This window comes from Zootoca vivipara, chromosome 3, assembly GCF_963506605.1.
Source record: "Zootoca vivipara chromosome 3, rZooViv1.1, whole genome shotgun sequence".
NCBI lineage: Eukaryota > Metazoa > Chordata > Lepidosauria > Squamata > Lacertidae > Zootoca > Zootoca vivipara.
Genome location: NC_083278.1, coordinates 88,669,896 through 88,687,621, shown reverse-complemented (window position 1 = coordinate 88,687,621; position 17,726 = coordinate 88,669,896).

Sequence of the window (17,726 nt, the reverse complement as noted above, 5' to 3'; positions counted from 1 at the left end):
ATGCTCTGTCTCAAAAGTAGTACCAGCAATGGATAGATGAGATGTCTTTAAAGTGTCTGAGTTTGACATGTTTAACAGCCAGCTTCTCTTGATTTCTCAATGGCTTCATTGCACAATGTAGGTTTCCAAGGACATTCTTTTTTAACTTTTCAGGACATCTAGTGAAACCGCAGGTGCAGTGTTAGATCAGCAGAAATGGCCGGACAACCATCTCTTCCGAAGATCATGAACAACGGTTGCACGTGGCCCTGATAAACACTGCCAAAGTGCACAAATTCAGCTGACCCTGTTCTGAAAGTCTCCCTCTTCCTTTCAAAGCTGTTTTCCCACACCAATCAATTCCTAGGTTCTCTGGAGGTGTGTCCCTTGCCCTCGCAGCTGCGGCTTCTTCATGGGAATATTGCATTGGCAGGCACTTTGTGCAAATAACTAACTCATCCAGAGTTTCATAACATGGCTGTTGTTCACAGTTAAGTTTGCATGTCAGTTGCTGTCTCAAGTTACACGGTGCGGCAATTTTCTGCAAGCAGCCACTAGATGGCCAAGCGGAATTCTGAGAAAATAAATCTGAGTGGCCCAGGAACACACTTTTCAGTTCTGTGGAAGATGCCATCATTCTTGTTGTTTTCCTTACAGATATAGACACTAGGGTCTAGCTAAATATATTCATATTGTTCATAACTTTAACCCTTGGGTGGTTGTCCCTTCAGATAAGTAGTCAGTGTGCCTCTGCCACATTTTGAGTGGAAGAGTGCCATAGGGTGAGGGGCATTTTAACCCTTTGCCCTTGCTGCAGTCCTGTCCCATTCAGGGCCTCCTATGTTTGATATATGAAATGGGAAAAAACTCATTGCCATCAGTGGGAGCTTTCTTCCCCTGGCAAATAGCAGACCCACCCCCAATATAGGGTTAAAGCCCTCTCAATATGGCTCTGATGCAGCTTGTTCGCCCCACCCGCCCACAATTTATTGGGAAGAAAAACCTAGCCACACAAGGGCTAATGACATCAATAATTTCATGTGCAGTTTGGTTATTAGAGTGATGCACATACATTTAAAACACCCTGCTCCCTGAATCTTGGGTTAGGGGTGCTGGGAATTTTACTTTTGTGATGGGTAAGCTACCGTCTCCAGGTTTCTTGGAGGGAGGAGAGTAGTTTGAAGGTATGGTATGTATTCACCCACCATCTCCCACTGTTCAATTCCTTGGACTCTGATGCAAACTCTGCAAGAACAATTGTATTTTATGCAGACTCTAAGGAAATGAATTGTATTTTATGCAGAATTGTATTTTATGCAGAATTGTATTTTAATTGTATTGTATTTTAATTGTATTTTATTGTATTTTATGAATTGTATTTTATGCAGACTCTAAGGAAATGAATTGTATTTTATGCAGACTCTAAGGACACTCTCTTCCAACAACACAAGAGACGACTCTACACATGGATATCACCAAATGGGCAGCATCGAAATCAGATTGATTATATTCTCTGCAGCCAAAGATGGAGAAGCTCTATACAATCAGCAAAAACAAGACCTGGAGCTGACTGTAACTCAGATCATCAGCTTCTTATAGCAAAATTCCAGCTTAAACTGAAGAAAGTAGGAAAAACCACTGGGCCAGTAAGATACAATCTGAATCAAATCCCTTATGAATACACAGTGGAAGTGAGGAACAGGTTTAAGGATTTAGATTTGGTGGACAGAGTGCCTGAAGAACTATGGATGGAGGCTCGTAACATTATACAGGAGGCAGCAACCACAGCAAACTATGGCAAGTTCTTAAAGAAATGGGAGTGCCTGATCACCTCATCTGTCTCCTGAGAAATCTCTATGTGGGACAAGAAGCTACAGTTAGAACTGGATATGGAACAACTGATTGGTTCAAAATTGGGAAAGGAGTACGACAAGGTTGTATATTGTCTCCCTGCTTATTTAACTTATATGCAGAATTCATCATGCGAAAGGCTGGACTAGATGAATCCCAAGCAGGAATTAAGATTGCCGGAAGAAATATCAACAACCTCAGATATGCAGATGACACAACCTTGATGGCAGAAAGTGAGGAGGAATTAAAGAACCTTTTAATGAGGGTGAAAGAGGAGAGCGCAAAATATGGTCTGAAGCTCAACATCAAAAAAACCAAGATCATGGCCACTGGTCCCATCACCTCCTGGCAAATAGAAGGGGAAGAAATGGAGGCAGTGAGAGATTTTACTTTCTTGGGCTCCTTGATCACTGCAGATGGTGACAGCAGTCACGAAATTAAAAGACACCTGCTTCTTGGGAGAAAAGCAATGACAAACCTAGACAGCATCTTAAAAAGCAGAGACATCACCTTGCCTACAAAGGTCCGTATAGTTAAAGCTATGGTTTTCCCAGTAGTGATGTATGGAAGTGAGAGCTGGACCATAAAGAAGGCTGATCGCCGAAGAATTGATGCTTTTGAATTATGGTGCTGGAGGAGACTCTTGAGAGTCCCATGGACTGCTAGAAGATCAAACCTATCGATTCTTAAGGAAATCAGCCCTGAGTGCTCCCTGGAAGGACAGATCGTGAAGCTGAGGCTCCAATACTTTGGCCACCTCATGAGAAGAGAAGAATCCTTGGAAAAGACCCTGATGTTGGGAAAGATTGAGGGCACTAGGAGAAGGGGACGAAAGAGGACAAGATGGTTGGACAGTGTTCTCGAAGCTACGAACATGAGTTTGACCAAACTACGGGAGGCAGTGCAAGACAGGAGTGCCTGGCGTGCTATGGTCCATGGGGTCACGAAGAGTCGGACACGACTAAACGACTAAACAACAACAAGGAAATGAAGGGGAGCTTTGAAAGGGTACAAATAGAAAAGGAAAAAGTGCGTGTTTTATTATATGTGGTGGTCATGTGGGGTGGTGAAAGTTTTCTGGGAAATGATATATAATGAGTTGAAAAAAATGTTTAAAATAACTTTTGTTTAAAAAAAATCCAGAGGCTTTTTTGGTTAGGCATTATAGGTGTGGAACTACCAAAAGAAAATGAAAGACTGTTTATGTATGCAATGACAGCAGCAAGGATGCTTCTTGCCCAGAGATGGAAAGAAGAAGAAGTACCGACCAGAGAAGAGAGGCAGATGAAGCTGATGGAATATGCAGAAATGGCAAGACTGACGGGAAAGATCAGAAATCAGGAAGACCAAGTCTTTTTAAAAGACTGGAAGAACTTTCTAATGTACAGTATTTGAGAGATCACTGTAAACCAGGCATCTCCAAACTTCGACCCTCCAGATGTTTTGGACTACAGTTCCCATCTTCCCTGACCACTGGTCCTGTTAGCTAGGGATCATGGGAGTTGTAGGCCAAAACATCTGGAGGGCCGCAGTTTAGGGATGCCTGCTGTAAACAGTTGAAATCATTGGCAGGAATACAATGACACTTGTAATGTAACAAGGATTTTGTATACTATGATTATATAACAGGTAGATTACAGTAAAAGATGCAGGAATAAAATCTAGAATTGGAACCCATGGAGGGAAGGAAGGAGGTCTCAAGGTTCGAAAGAACCCTTTTCTTTTTTTTAATGTGTGAAAATGTTATGTTTATGGTGTATAAGTTTTATGTAAAACTATTTAAAAAGTATATATATGAAAGGGTACAAATAGGATCACACACAACTCCTATCCATTTCAAAAGGGTTTGTGAAAAGACCCTCCCCCTCTCCTGGTTGGGCTTCACTTGGCTAGGGCTTGTAGTTGCTGTGTTTAGATGCTTGCTGACTCCCAGCCAGTTTTTGAAGGGGGATTGTGGCGTCTGTTCTTACTATGTGCAGAACCACCAAGCAGGGCTAAGCATGGCACCAGTGGATTCTGCTGAGATTTTTAGATCACATCTAGACCACATCTACACATGCTACTGAATGAGATGATTAAATCCTGAGGAACTGGGTCAACGTCATGCTGCTTGACACTATATATATATATTTTGCTGTACATTGCCTCGAGCATGGTATGAATTGTGGCATACAAACAAAATTACGTACATGCCTGTGTACCATATAAAAGCAAGTATATTTGTCTTGGGAGAACTGCGATGGACAAGCCTTTTAGAAAGTGAATAAAATCTCACAATGCTGCCAAGATCTCCTCATCAGATGCAAGGGGCAGGAGGGAGTTTAAAGGTAAATGTCCAAAGTCCATTAATACGGATTTGATATTAAATGGCTAGTACCAAAGTTAATTGTTAAAATTCAAGGAAAGCGGTTGAACTTTGTGTCTGATACTAAAATGAAATGGGTCGAGTCGCTTGAGCATAAAGCTTGATGGAACTTGCTTGGACTATCAGCTATCAAGCAATATTAAGAACTTAGGTCAGAGACATGTGGTTATTAATCCGATAGGGTTTTGTTTTGATCACTGCCAATTCATTCAACAGGAATAATAAATAAATAAATAAATAAATAAATAAATAAATAAATAAATAACATCATATCTGAAAAACAGAAGAGTTAATGTCTTAGTTCTTCTGCAAAGAGCTGTGCAAAATTTGTAACCACAGAGAATTTCCATAACTATTATAGAACTATAACCAAAATTTTATTAACACAAAAGGGGCTTGATTCATAGTAAGACTAACTTTAGTCTGTGGCTAACAAGACATTGGATATGGTATCAGATGCTTCCATGCTTCAGCACATACCACCCAGTCTCAAAATCCTGCCAGAAATTGTTCATTCTAAAAATGAATAGGAAGGGTATGAACTCTAGATGAGTACACCGAAGGACACAGGAAGATTTTAGAGACATACAGAAGCAGTTTTAAAGAGTATTGCTTTTTAGCCACAGCTGAGAAGAAATCTGAATATGTCCATCAGTATCATTTACGTCTTTGGGAATAGGAAATCAAAGCTAGAAGAGAAGTCTTTCCCCATTGGTAGCAGAAGTTGTGTGAATTTTTGGTTGTGTACACAGTCCTGTTTGCTCTTGCTCCAGTACACTTCTATCACTAGTTTGCAAAGTGTCGCATGCACAATGTTATTCCACAATGGACATCTATCTTGTAGGTTCTTGAGAAATGCTGCATTTTGATGTGCTTTCCCCCAAACCAGCTTTGATCCGATTTGAAAAACCAAGCTATACATAGGCATCCATGCCCCTTGTCCACCCACTGGTGTGGACACAGAGCAGGCAGCTTGGAAACATATTCAGCCATGCTGATGTCTACAACAACCTGCAGATGCAGACCCTCCAAGTGTCCCTATTTTCCAGGGACAGTCCTGCATTTACAGAAGCTGTTTCAGTTTCTGATTTGATCCCGGAATGTCCTGCTTTTCCTTAGGACGGCCCTATTTTCACTTGGGAAATGTTGGAGGGTATGGAGTTATGCGACCCCCGAGCCAAGGAGATAAGTAACTATACCACCTTTAGAAGACATCCAAAGGCAACCCTGTATAGGTAAGGTTTTTTTTAAAAAATGTATAATGTTTTATTATGCTTTTATATATTTTGGAAGCTGCCCAGAGTGGCTGGGGCAACCCAGTCAGATGGGTGGGGTATATTTGATTATAGATTATACTATAGATTGGTTTCAGTATTTCCAGGAGAATGATGTGCCTTCCATAGTTCTAGTTACAGGTAGGTAGCCGTGTTGGTCTGAGTCGAAGCAAAAAAAAAAAAAATTAATTTAATTTAATTTTTTAAATTTTTTTAAAAATAAAAGGTGCTACTGAAGGAATTTTTTTATTTTCCAGGAGAATGAGTTATTTAAAAGAGATAGAAAAGGGATTTGGGGAAATGAGTTTGGAATTTGAAAAAAAAAAAATGTAAAAGGAAAGGAAGAGAAACTAATTTCTAAGATTTATAAACTGTTACTGGAGTGGGAGGCTAAAGATGAAATGGTAAAGGCAACAATGATTAAATGGGCTATAGATATTGGTTATAATATAGAAATGTCAGTGTGGGGAAAACTATGGGGGACTTCTCTGCCTGTTACCTTATTAAGGAAAATTTTCAGAAGATGATATACTGGTGATACTTGACACCCAGCAAGCTGGTGAAAATGTACAGAAACGGGTCAAATCTATGCTGGAAGTGTCATGAAGTAGAGGGAACTCTGATCTACATGTGGTGGTTGTGCAAATATGCTAGAGATTATGGGGAGATGATTCATACAGAATTAAGATCCTTAAGATCACATTTCCCCAAAGACCTGAGGCATTTCTATTAGGGACTACAAGTGATGATATGCCAAAAGAGACAATCAATCTCTTTTTATACACGACCGCCAGAGCATATGCAAAGAAATGGAAAGAAAAAGAGATACCCACGAAAGAAGTTTGGCAGAATAAACTGATGGAATACACAGAATTAGTAACTATGACTGCGAAATTAAGAAATAAGAAAGAGTCACGGATAAGAGATGAGTGGAAGTGTTTTGAAGAGTATCTCAGGGGGTATAATAGCTTAACCTACAAGTAGGAATGATCATATGAGCAGCAGATAACATTAAATAAAGGAAGATCTGAGACGAAAATGGGTGGAATAATAGATTATGCAGCCAACAAAAGACTACAGTCATACCTCTAGTTACGTTCGCTGCGGGTTGCGTACATCACGGGTTACGAACTCACCGAACCCGGAAGTGCTGGAACGGGTTACTTCTGGGTCTGGCGATTCGCGCATGCGCAGACGCGCCGAATGACATCACGCGTATGCACAGAAGTGCCAAATCACACAGTGAGCATGTGCAGATTCGGCGAATCAGGTTCTGTACTGCTCTAGATGTGAACGGGGCTCTGGAATGGATCCTGTTCACATTCAGGGGTACCACTGTACCTAGAAACCATGGAGAGATGGACTGGGAAGTCCGAGGAGAAGAGATAATGATGAATATTGTATGGTGTATATATGTTGTAAAAATGCATTAAAAAAGCCCAGATGGGTGGAGTATAAAACAACAACAGAATAGAACGTCCCTATTTTTAACCAGAGAAATGTTGGAGGGTAAGCAAATGTGATTTGAAACACAGTGTGTGTGTGTGGGGACGGGGACGGGATGGGACGGACAACTTCATCAGGTTTTAAGCCCAGGGCCTAGCCGGTCCATGAGTCTCACTGAGGTAGTTGCCTCAGATGGCTGGGTAGGAACAGCTGGAAGCATACGGTAGCTGCCAAGTCCCAGTTAGAAAAATACGGGATCAGCAGTGGCGGCACCGGAAGTCGCTTCTACGCACATGCCTAGAAGCGACTTCCGGTGCCGGCGCTGCCCGGTTTCCGGTGCCCAGACATGGGCAGAGCGGCACCAGAGGAAATCCAGGGGAATTACGGGATATTTCACCATTTGGGATGACAGTGGGAAATGGCTTTAAAAACGGGGGTTTCCCGGGGAAAACGGGAGACTTGGCAGCTATGGCTGGAAGGGGTGGCAGATCCGGAAAGAGAGGGGCATCCTTGCACGCCTTTGCCACTCATCCGTCAGCTGCAGATGGGAGCCACCACTGTCACCCCAATTGCTGGGGTGGAAGGTCCCTCCATTGCTGCCACTGCCTGCTCTCGGACCTCCTTTTCTCCCCCATCAACTTCGTCGTGCCAGGGCTTCCCTGGACAGCCTCTAGTTATCTCACACGTGGTGTTTGAGGAGGAAAAAGAGGAGTAGGCAGCAGGAGGAGCTCCCCTGCAATTTTCTGTTTGGCCTCAAGCTGCAAAATGTCTTGTACCTTCTTAGGCCGATAACATGTACACAAACACTGAGGACTTGGGGGGAGGGTACACTTTCTAATTGCCAATTTGAATTAGTCAAGTACCTTCACCAATTTTCTGTCTAATCCTGTGGGTCACGGTGATGACTTAGAAGCAGTTTACAGGATCAGATCCCATGACTGGGGCAGACATCAATGCTACCGCTTTGTATCAAAGCTGGCTTCCAACACTTGCATGTCACAAGACTGTCTCCTCTGGAACTGCGTAGCTCAGGTGAGTCACACAAGCGGCTTTGGGGAGGACAAGGCAGAGGCAGGTTTACAGGACAACCATGACGACTCAGAAATAAATATGGGGGCCCCAGTCTAACTGGGACTACAGAAGGGACAGGCCCGTGCGGGGAGGGGGGGCAGCAGGATACACTTGCCCTCAGCCTTGGAGGGCTAAGCTGGCTGGGGCTCCCACTTACATGCCAAGAATGTCCTGTGCCTCCCAGCCGACTGCGGACTTCCATCTTGGGCGGACACCCCCAAACTTGGCCCTCCAGATGTATTGGGACTACAATTCCCATAATCCCTGACCACTGGTCCAGTTAGCTAGGGATGATGGGAGTTGTAGTCCCAAAACATCTGGAGGGCCAAGTTTGGGGATGCCTGATCTCGGGCCTCAAACAAACTCTGCATGAGCCTGGCAGGGGGCATTGGGTTAAGTCCCCCACTCCCATGGCAGGGCGGGGTCCCAATCTGGATCAGCCCCTCCCCTCACAAATTTGTGAAAGGAAATAATAATAATAATAATAATAATAATAATAATAATAATAATAATAGTTTATTTGTACCCTGCCCATCTGGCTGGGTTTCCCCAGCCACTCTGGGCAGCTTCCAACAAAAGATTAAAAATACATTAAAATGTCAGACATTAAAAACAGCCTTCAGATGTCTTCTAAAAGTCAGATAGTTGTTTATTTCCCTGACATCTGGTGGGAGGGCGTTCCACAGGGCGGGTGCCACTACCGAGAAGGCCCTCTGCCTGGTTCCCTGTAACTTCGCTTCTTGCAGTGAGGGAACCGCCAGAAGGCCCTCAGCGCTGGACCTTAGTGTCCGGACAGAACAGATGCTCCTTCAGGTATACTGGGCCGATGCCATTTAGGGCTTTAAAGGTCAGCACCACCACTTGCTTTCAATACAAAATAAATACCGGTATGACATGTACTTTGGCCCTTAGATTGCCACATGTTGACTCATAAATAAGTGCTGATTTTCAGGTCATTAATTTCTCCACTGTAGTTTAGATTTGAATCTCCTTGAAACTCTAAAACTCAGAGATCTATGACAAGGCACCATATTTCAAGGTCATTTATACATCTGCACTGAGGCATAATCAATCACATTTATATGGGCCATTAATTAAGACTTGCTGAACAAGTCATGTATTATATCTATATGTATTATACCTTGACATCTTGATTACATTAGAATAAATTCCATACACTTGGAAGTAAAACTCCTGATCAGTTCAACAAGACTTGCTTCTGAGCAAACACGTACACAAGCAATCAGTCAGTGTAACAAGTAGATGAACAATGGTACCCTAAAAACAAAGGTGGGGACCCTGCAGACCTCCAGATGTTTTTGGACTCCAACTCCCATCAGCCCCTGCCAGCCTGGCCAATAAAAGCAGCAGGTGCTGGGAATTGGGGCCTAGCAACATCCATGGTCCTCACCCCAGACCAAAAGAACTTTATTATTTAGTCACACACAAGCTGCTAGTTCTGTTACATACTGTCTGAGACATAGTTAGCCCATCAAATAGTGGCTAGACAACGGACACCTGCAAATAATTTCATTGTGAGGGAACAGTACAGAGCCAAATTCATCAGTTCAGCATTAACTAAACCAGGGTTTCTGCCAGATATTGTTGGACTACAACACCCATCATCCCTGACCACTGGCCATGTTGGCTAGGGCTGATGGGAGCTGGAGTCCAGTGAGATCTAGCGGACACCATGTTGTCTACCTCTGTACAAACCACTTATCTTGGTGAACAAGGACAGATTGTTTATCTCTTTCACTTTAAGTATCTATATTTGCCTTTCGATAGCCCCCACCCTTCTAGATGTCCTTTCTGTTGTGCATTTGTAATGGTTAGAGCTCATTATGGTGTTGCGGCACCTATAGACGATATTGTTTTCAATGCTGCTTTTGCCTGCAAACATTTCAACCGAGAGGGATATACTGCTTTGTTTCCAATTTGTGCACGTAACGTCCTGCTGAAATCCTTTTGCTTTTCACCCCACAAACGTTCTGGGTTTTGTGTGTGTTCATTTTTACTCTGCTTTTGTTATATAAGGGCACATTCACACCATATATTGAAAGCACTACGATGCCACTTTAAACAGCCATGACTTCCCCCAAAGAATTCTGGGAGTTGTTTGTGAAGGGTCCAGTTGTTAGGCGACCCCTGTTCCTCTCGTGGAGCTACAATTCCCAGAGTTCCCTGTGAAGAGGGATTGATTGTTAAGGTATATTGTGGGAGGAATATAATATGCATTCATATTTTACAGGTGATTCAGATATTGCCATCCTTTGGCTCTGTTTTACCAGCAATTGTCCCATGTTTTCCCCTACTGCAGATATTCCTGGTTAAGAAAAACAACGGGCCATTAACATATCCACTCTGCACCTGTGGATATGTTCCTTATTGCTATTTTTCCCTTCCTTTTTTAATTTTATTTCAAGGCTCCTCCTGTCGACCCCCCCCCCCTAACCAATTACTTCTTCTTTCTAACACAGGGCTCCTCCTGCTTGCCTGTTGGTTTAATTACAGTCTACCACACCATACATTCAAAGCACCTGGCTTCCCCTAAAGAATTCTGGGAGCTGTAGTTTACCAGGCACAGAGCTACAATCCTCTGCACCCTTTACAAACTCAACTTCCCAGGACTCTTTGAGGGCAAACACATGCGATTGAAAAGGATGGGCTGCAAAGAGGGAAGGGAATGAGTTGCAACAGTTTTTGGATGGGCAGAATCTACACCTTTTTTTTTGGAAAAAAAATGTATTAAAGCACAAAAAATATTTCACGGCTAGAAGGAAAGGTCCTCTATGCAGATTCCATTACTGTTTCATGCTGAGAATACGTAAGTAACTGTGAGGGGTTGGGGGCGCTCATGCCCACTATGTTGTAGACTGGACATAAAGACATGCATGTACATGGAAAAGCCCTGCACAAGCATAGGTGCTCTGTTGTAAATTTTGGTTGCACCATAAAATGGAAAAGCAGCAACCAGAGAGTGCTGAGCCCTCCCAGTTAGAAGACTTGAGAGAAGCTCTTTACCAGTTTTAACTAGTTCAGTAGCTGTAGGCTTTACTTTAAATAAAAGAAGGTAGCTTTAGATACTCATTGTAAGGCTCCAGAAGATCTGAACTGGGAAATCTGGTAGCAGATTTCTCTGCACCAGTAAAATAGTTCTAGGGCAGAGAAAATGATTGCTCTGTTATGTCCAGCAAATGGCCAGAGAGGGGTATTGTAGCTATTTGGCCCCGGTGATATAGAGAGCTTATTGGGGGTCCAGTTAGCCTTATTTAACTGTTGCCTTGTTCTCGGTTTCTCTTAACAACTTGTCATGTGGTGATGTTTGCCCCAGAGACCTCTTTGCATTGCATTGTTTACCTTACCGGGACTTGCGTACTCACCATTCGCCCTTGAAACTGATATCTTGCAGGGCTGGTGCTGCAGAGCTGTGACACGCCTGCTCCAATTATGTCCATATCTATTAAGATGTCTTGGAAACTGCAGCTGGTCTAAAAGGTGGGTGCCAGAATAATCCCAACATCAATTACAGTGATTCCCTTTTCCCCCGGGTTCAATTTTAAATGCTGGTGCCAACTCTGGAAGCCCTCAAGAGCTTTGGTAAGACCAGGTTCCTTCAAGGCTCAGCTTCTGAACCTGCCCAAGCCCTAAGAAAAGAGTCTGCTCTCTTGTCTTATTATAGCTGGAGGAACAACAAGTAATAGGGCCTTTTTAATGGTGATGCCGAAACTTAGAAATGCCCTCCCTGGCTATATCCATTGGTTTCTCTTTCTGCCTTCGTTTAGGTGGCTTTGAAAAATGATCTGTTTAAACAGGCATTTATTGTGCTTAGTGATTTGCTGTCTTCTTGTTTAATCCTACTGCTTATAGGTTTTAATGGTAGGATTTATTTCTTAGGATAGGATTAAACAATCAATAAAACCTATCCTTTGCCTATGTATTTATTAAATGAAGAAACACTGACAATATGTAATCTAAATCTATGATCTAGTGCAGGCATCCCCAAACTTCGGCCCTCCAGATGTTTTGGACTACAATTCCCATCATCCCTGACCACTGGTCCTCTTAGCTAGGTATCATGGGAGTTGTAGGCCAAAACATCTGGAGGGCCACAGTTTGGGGATGCCCGATCTAGTGTATGTTTACTATGGATATTTTTCTGGCATTCAAATCTGTTTCGTTGTATTCCAGCATTTGGATATTTTGTGTTTCATCTTCATTCTTATCCCCCCTTCTCCTTTGATCACCATAGTTTACACAGATTCTATGGAATAAACTGAGAAGAGATTTTTCTAAACCACTTTTAATGGGTGGTTCGGGTGCCCTGATGGCCTTTGGGAAAACCAGAACAGATCATTTGGGAGATTATTTGTGGTTCTACCTCAGAAAGATTTTGATGTGGCCAACCAAAATGTTTCCTCTTTTTAGGAAATGATTTTATCCTTCTCAGAGCAGCTTTCACGTAAGGGCTCTCAATTAATCTCAGGGGAAATCCCAGGTACTTTAGGCAAAGACTTTTTGTGAGCACCCTTGACGGTGAAGCTAAGCCAAGCCATTCAGCGCCTGCCTTTCAGGCCACCCAGTTAAAGATTCTTGTTATGCTGGTGCCTGCGGATTTGTCTTTTCTATCAAAGAAACTTTGTGTCTCCCCCTTTAACCCTTATTGGGTACAGGACCCCCACAAACTGGAAGGAACTCAAGGGATCATGCAGGCTGAACCCCTAACTCAGGCATCCCCAAACTTCGGCCCTCCAGATGTTTTGCACTAAAATTCCCATCTTCCCCGACCACTGGTCCTGTTAGCTAGGGATCATGGGAGTTGTAGGCCAAAACATCTGGAGGGCCGCAGTTTGGGGATGCCTGCCCTAACTCAAAACAATATTTTTTTGTGGGATGGGTTACCAAGATGTTTTCCCCCTTTCACTTCCTCTCCTCGGTGTTCCAAGAATACCTGGGGATGGCAGAAGGCTCTTTCACTTCCCCTTCAGCACACCCCAGGAAATGCAGATTGAGCAAGGCTGATGGGCTAATCCACAACAGTCCCACCAGCAGCAAAGCGACAACCCCATCTTTCGAGGATGGGAAGCTGTCTCCTAGAAGCAGCTCTGTGTTGTGTCTGAGTGAGGAAAGTACCATTTCCAGGTTCCTCAAAATAGTGCAATGACTTCAAAAGTGAACTCGCATCAACTTTCAGAACCATGTGATCCTCACCACACGGTGGCTGGAAACCTAGACCTTAATACAGTAATAGGAAATTGGTGGCCACCTAAAGCCACAGAGGAGGAAAGTGGGGTCAGGCTTGAAGGAAGTGCGGCAATAAGATTTTGCATCTAGCGATGCCTACCTGTCTCGCTAGGTGCTGAATGTGCGTACAATATCTGAAGAGTCAAAATGTAGTGCTAGCAAATGGTTTTTGCTGCTTCATTCTGTTCTCTTGGCGCCACCCTTTTCCTAACAGGAAGCAGAGCAAGTTCTAGAATGAGCTTCTTTGAGAGAGCTGGAATTGCTTGAGAGAAGGAGAGAGCAGGTGAGAACACCCACCCCACTGGCCCAGGAAGGCAAGGAAAAGAATCAACTGACCTGGATGATAATGTACCTGTCTACACCTACTGGCTTCCATTAAATGCCTAAATGGGAGCAGCTGCACGTATGCCAGGAGAACAGGACTAAGTGCATCATCTTTATCTCAAATTCAGCCCCTCCCTTTCCTCCCCCATCCACTTGCTGCCTGTCATTCTCCTGTGGTGTGTACATTCCATTCTCCAGCAAGGCACAGGAATGTCATGTGTTCCTGCATATGTTTATTCATCTTCATTTTTAAGGGCTCAAGTCCAAGAAGGGTTTCCTCCCTGTTCCAGCCCTTTCCCTGGGAAAATCCACTGTTTTGACTCGGCTGTTAGTCATAAAACAGTGTTTTAAATGCATTATAAACTTGTAACACTAGATGGTGCTGGAGAGCAAATTTTTTTTGCGGTTTTCCATAGCGGTTTTTCTTCTGACTTATAACATTTTTTCCCTGTGTGCACATCCACCCCAGGTTTTCAGCAGATTTACATTTGTTCCAATTTGACAATATACAATGGGTTTTCCTGGGGAAAGGGGCAGGATGGGGGGGAGGGAACCTTCTTGGTCCCACGCCTACAAATCACAGCCTTGTGCCTAGAAATTGCAGCACAAACAGAAGTGTGGATTAGCCCTGTCACTCAAAATGCAGCCATTAGTGGTATTAGGTGCAAGCTCTTGGGATGGGGTGAAGGACCCTTGGCCCATGGCTCTCAGCCAGCCAGTTATTAGGTGGACAGGCAAATCAGGTTAATTTAACTATTTTTGGTCTCTACTTTTATTTCAAAGCACAGATAACACTGTGTTAAAATAAATGCAGGCCCCATCTGCACGGTACATTTAAAGCAGTATCATAGCCTTTTAAACAGCCATGCCTTTCTCCTGAGAGTTGCTAGGAGACCCCTAGTCCCCTACAGAGCTACAATTCTTGGAGAGATTTAACAGTCAATGCCTCTTCCCAGGGAACTCTGGAAACTGTAACTCTGCGAGTGAAGTAGGTGCCTCCCAACAACTGTCAGCGCCCTTAACAAGCTGGGCTTCCCAGGGGGAAGACACGGCTACTTAAAGCGGCATGATACTGCTTTAAATGTACAGGGCAGATGGGGCCTTAAGTAAGAGCTGATGTAGTAATTGGGCTGGTGGCGGATAGTTGGTAAGGAGCCTTTATTATGCCCATGCAGTGAAGTTTTCTCCAGGCAGTTCAGTGGGAGACTGCACTGTGCATTCAAAGAGTGTGCCTAGCGAACTCTCTTATTTCCTAAGCCACACAGAGCGTATCTTGAGTCCCTGTAGAACTTTGGACTATTCTAACTCGCGTCTTCCTGCACAGCACCTGCTCCTGTTGTTGTTTTGAAACAGGAGTCGCCAGCTCGTGAACTCCTGCCTGTAAAGTTTGTCCCTTACTACTGAGCAGGTGGCGCTGTGGGTTAAACCACAGAGCCTTAGGGCTTGCTGGTCAGAAGGTCGGTGGTTTGAATCCCTGCAATGGGGTGAGCTCCCGTTGCTCAGTACCAGCTCCTGCCCACCTAGCAGTTCGAAAGCATGTCAAAGTGCAAGTAGATAAATAGGTACCGCTCCAAGCGGGAAGGTAAACGGCGTTTCTGTGTGTTGCTCTGGTTCGCCAGAAGCGGCTTAGTCATGCTGGCCACATGACCTGGAAGCTGTACGCTGACTCCCTCGGCCAATAATGTGAGATGAGCGCCACAACCCCAGAGTCGGTCACGACTGGACCTAATGGTCAGGAGTCCCTTCGCCTTTACCTTACTGAGCTACCCACCTTCCCTTTCCCCCCCTATGATGCTGCACTCTCCAAAGACCCCACACCTAATGACTTGTCTCCCCTTCCTTATGCTGTGTTGTTATTTCATGGCAGAGGAACCTCATTTAGAACCAGGAGTTGAGACTTATTCCTACTTGGTGAAAAGGGATTCCAGAAATGGTGGGTGAAAGGACACATGAAAGCCAGGATTGCAAAATCCCTTGAAAAAGCTTTGTTATAGGGAGTTGGCATCCATTAGTGGTTAGGCCTCTTAATCTGGAATTTGAGTAATGTGGGTTCCACGTCCTGTTCTTCCCGTCTCCCCTTGTGATGCTGGGCTACCCAGAATGCAATCACATGACTGCATGCATTGATGGTTATTAGCCATGCTGCGGCATGTGCTCAGCTCATGTGCTGGGTTTGGGGCCCATCTGTGGATTTTAAGTCACACCAGATGCTGTTTGGTAATGGCGGTGTGTGTGTGTGTGTGTGTGTGTGTGTGTGTGTGTGTGTGTGTGTGATTGCCATGAATAAATAAAAATTGAGGCCTGCTTCAGCACTGAATGGGTGTGCAGCTGCACCTTCAACCATGCACCACATGTCGTCCTTGCAACTGGCTTCAGTGGGATGCGAATAAGCAAGGTCATGTTGCCATCCTGCTTTCTCCCTGTTGCTTCAGTTTCTTCTTTAGTGTGTGGATGACTGCATTGTCCTGGCTCAGAGCAATGATGTAACGACAACCACAATAAAGTTTGTGTCAAGCTCAGGCAGTATAGTAATGCCACCATATCATGCAGCCTTGTAATTATATCTGCGTTATACAGGTGCGCACTGTTAACTGCTTGCTCAACGCAGCAGCTGGTGCTTGTGACTAAGATAGGCATTAAGTATTAACAATGGGCATTGCAAAACTGTTTAGAAATAATCAATGCTGAGAACACACAGGAATTCTGCGTGGGCCCTTGCTTGTGTAAATATACAGTACAAGTACTTCCATTTGAACAGTGAGGAAAACATCTGAGTACATGAAACAGTCTTTTGCTGAACTGAGCCATTGCTCCATGTCCCTCATTGTGGTCTGCTTCCACTGGCAGTGGTACCCTGAGGTCTCAGTTAAGGGGCTGTTTTCCAGCTCCTGAGGAACTGGCGATGCTTCGGATTGCAGCTGGCATCTTTTGTGTGCCTAGTCTGTGCTTTACCATTTTGGTAAGGAGGCGGGTCAGGTTTGCAGGAGTTTCCATATGGTTCGAGTGGCTTGGGAGGCTATGGGGATCTGGCAGTGAGTTCAGATCAATGGGATAAGAAAAGATGCTGCCCAGTTGACTGGTTAAATCCCCCTCCCCTCTTTAAGTAATGAGTACTCCAGAGTCTCCTGCCTCTCTTCCATCGAACTTGAGGCGTGCTATTGGCTGGATAGCTCAGTCGGTAGAGCATGAGACAATCCCAGGGTCATGGGCTTGAGCCCCACGTTGGGTGAAAGATTCCTGCATTGCAGGGATTGGACTAGATGGCCCTTGTGGACCCTTCCAACTCTACAATTCTACGAGGCTTCCATCCAGCCACTGCCAAGACCCAGATAAGGTGTATCAGGGTTATTGCATCATGTGCCGCTAAGGCAGAGGCAGCCATGGTGGTGTCTTCCAGATGATGTTGGACTGCAACTCCCCTAATCCCCGACATTTGGCCATCCTGGCTGAAGCTGAGGGGAATTGTAGCCTAGCAACATGATGAGAGCAACCATGTTGGCCACCCCTGCTCTGGACTTGGAAGGAGGTTGACAGGAAGTTGGCTCAGTTTTTATGCATCTCTGGAAAAACTTGCATGTTTGCATGCTTACGCCCATTTTATTGATGGAGAAATCAGATGCTCAAAAAGGCATGAGATGGAGAGTTGCCAATGGTCTTCCTCTGTGAGGGTCAGGACTCCTCATACGTTTTAGAAGGAGAAGGCTTTTCTTGACCCTCTGCTGCACTGAGGACAACCAGCTTTAGCAGCTTGTTAAGAGATTGATAAAGGCATGCAAGCACTTCTAGAAAGAAGATGGTCATCCTGTGATGTGTTGTGCACTTGCCGCCTCTGTTCAGTAGTGGCTGGGGAAAGAACTTCTAAAACAGGGTGTCAGTTCTGCAAAATGGTCAGATTTTTCTAGAAGTTAACAAGATGTTTCTGTCTTTTTTGGACTGCTGGCACCCCTATTTACTTCTGAGTAAGCCTGCATTAGATTGTACCGTGAGTACCCATTCTGGTATGAAAGGTGGAAGGCTATACTTGTATGTTTCTTGAAGGCGTTTGACTGGTGACTCCTAAGACCCTGGACCCTTTAGTAAGACAGGAACCTGGGAATTGCATCACTGTCTACCTAGCTCAGTATTGTCTACACAGACTTGCAGTGGCCCTTCCTGGAGGAAGTTGGGGATTG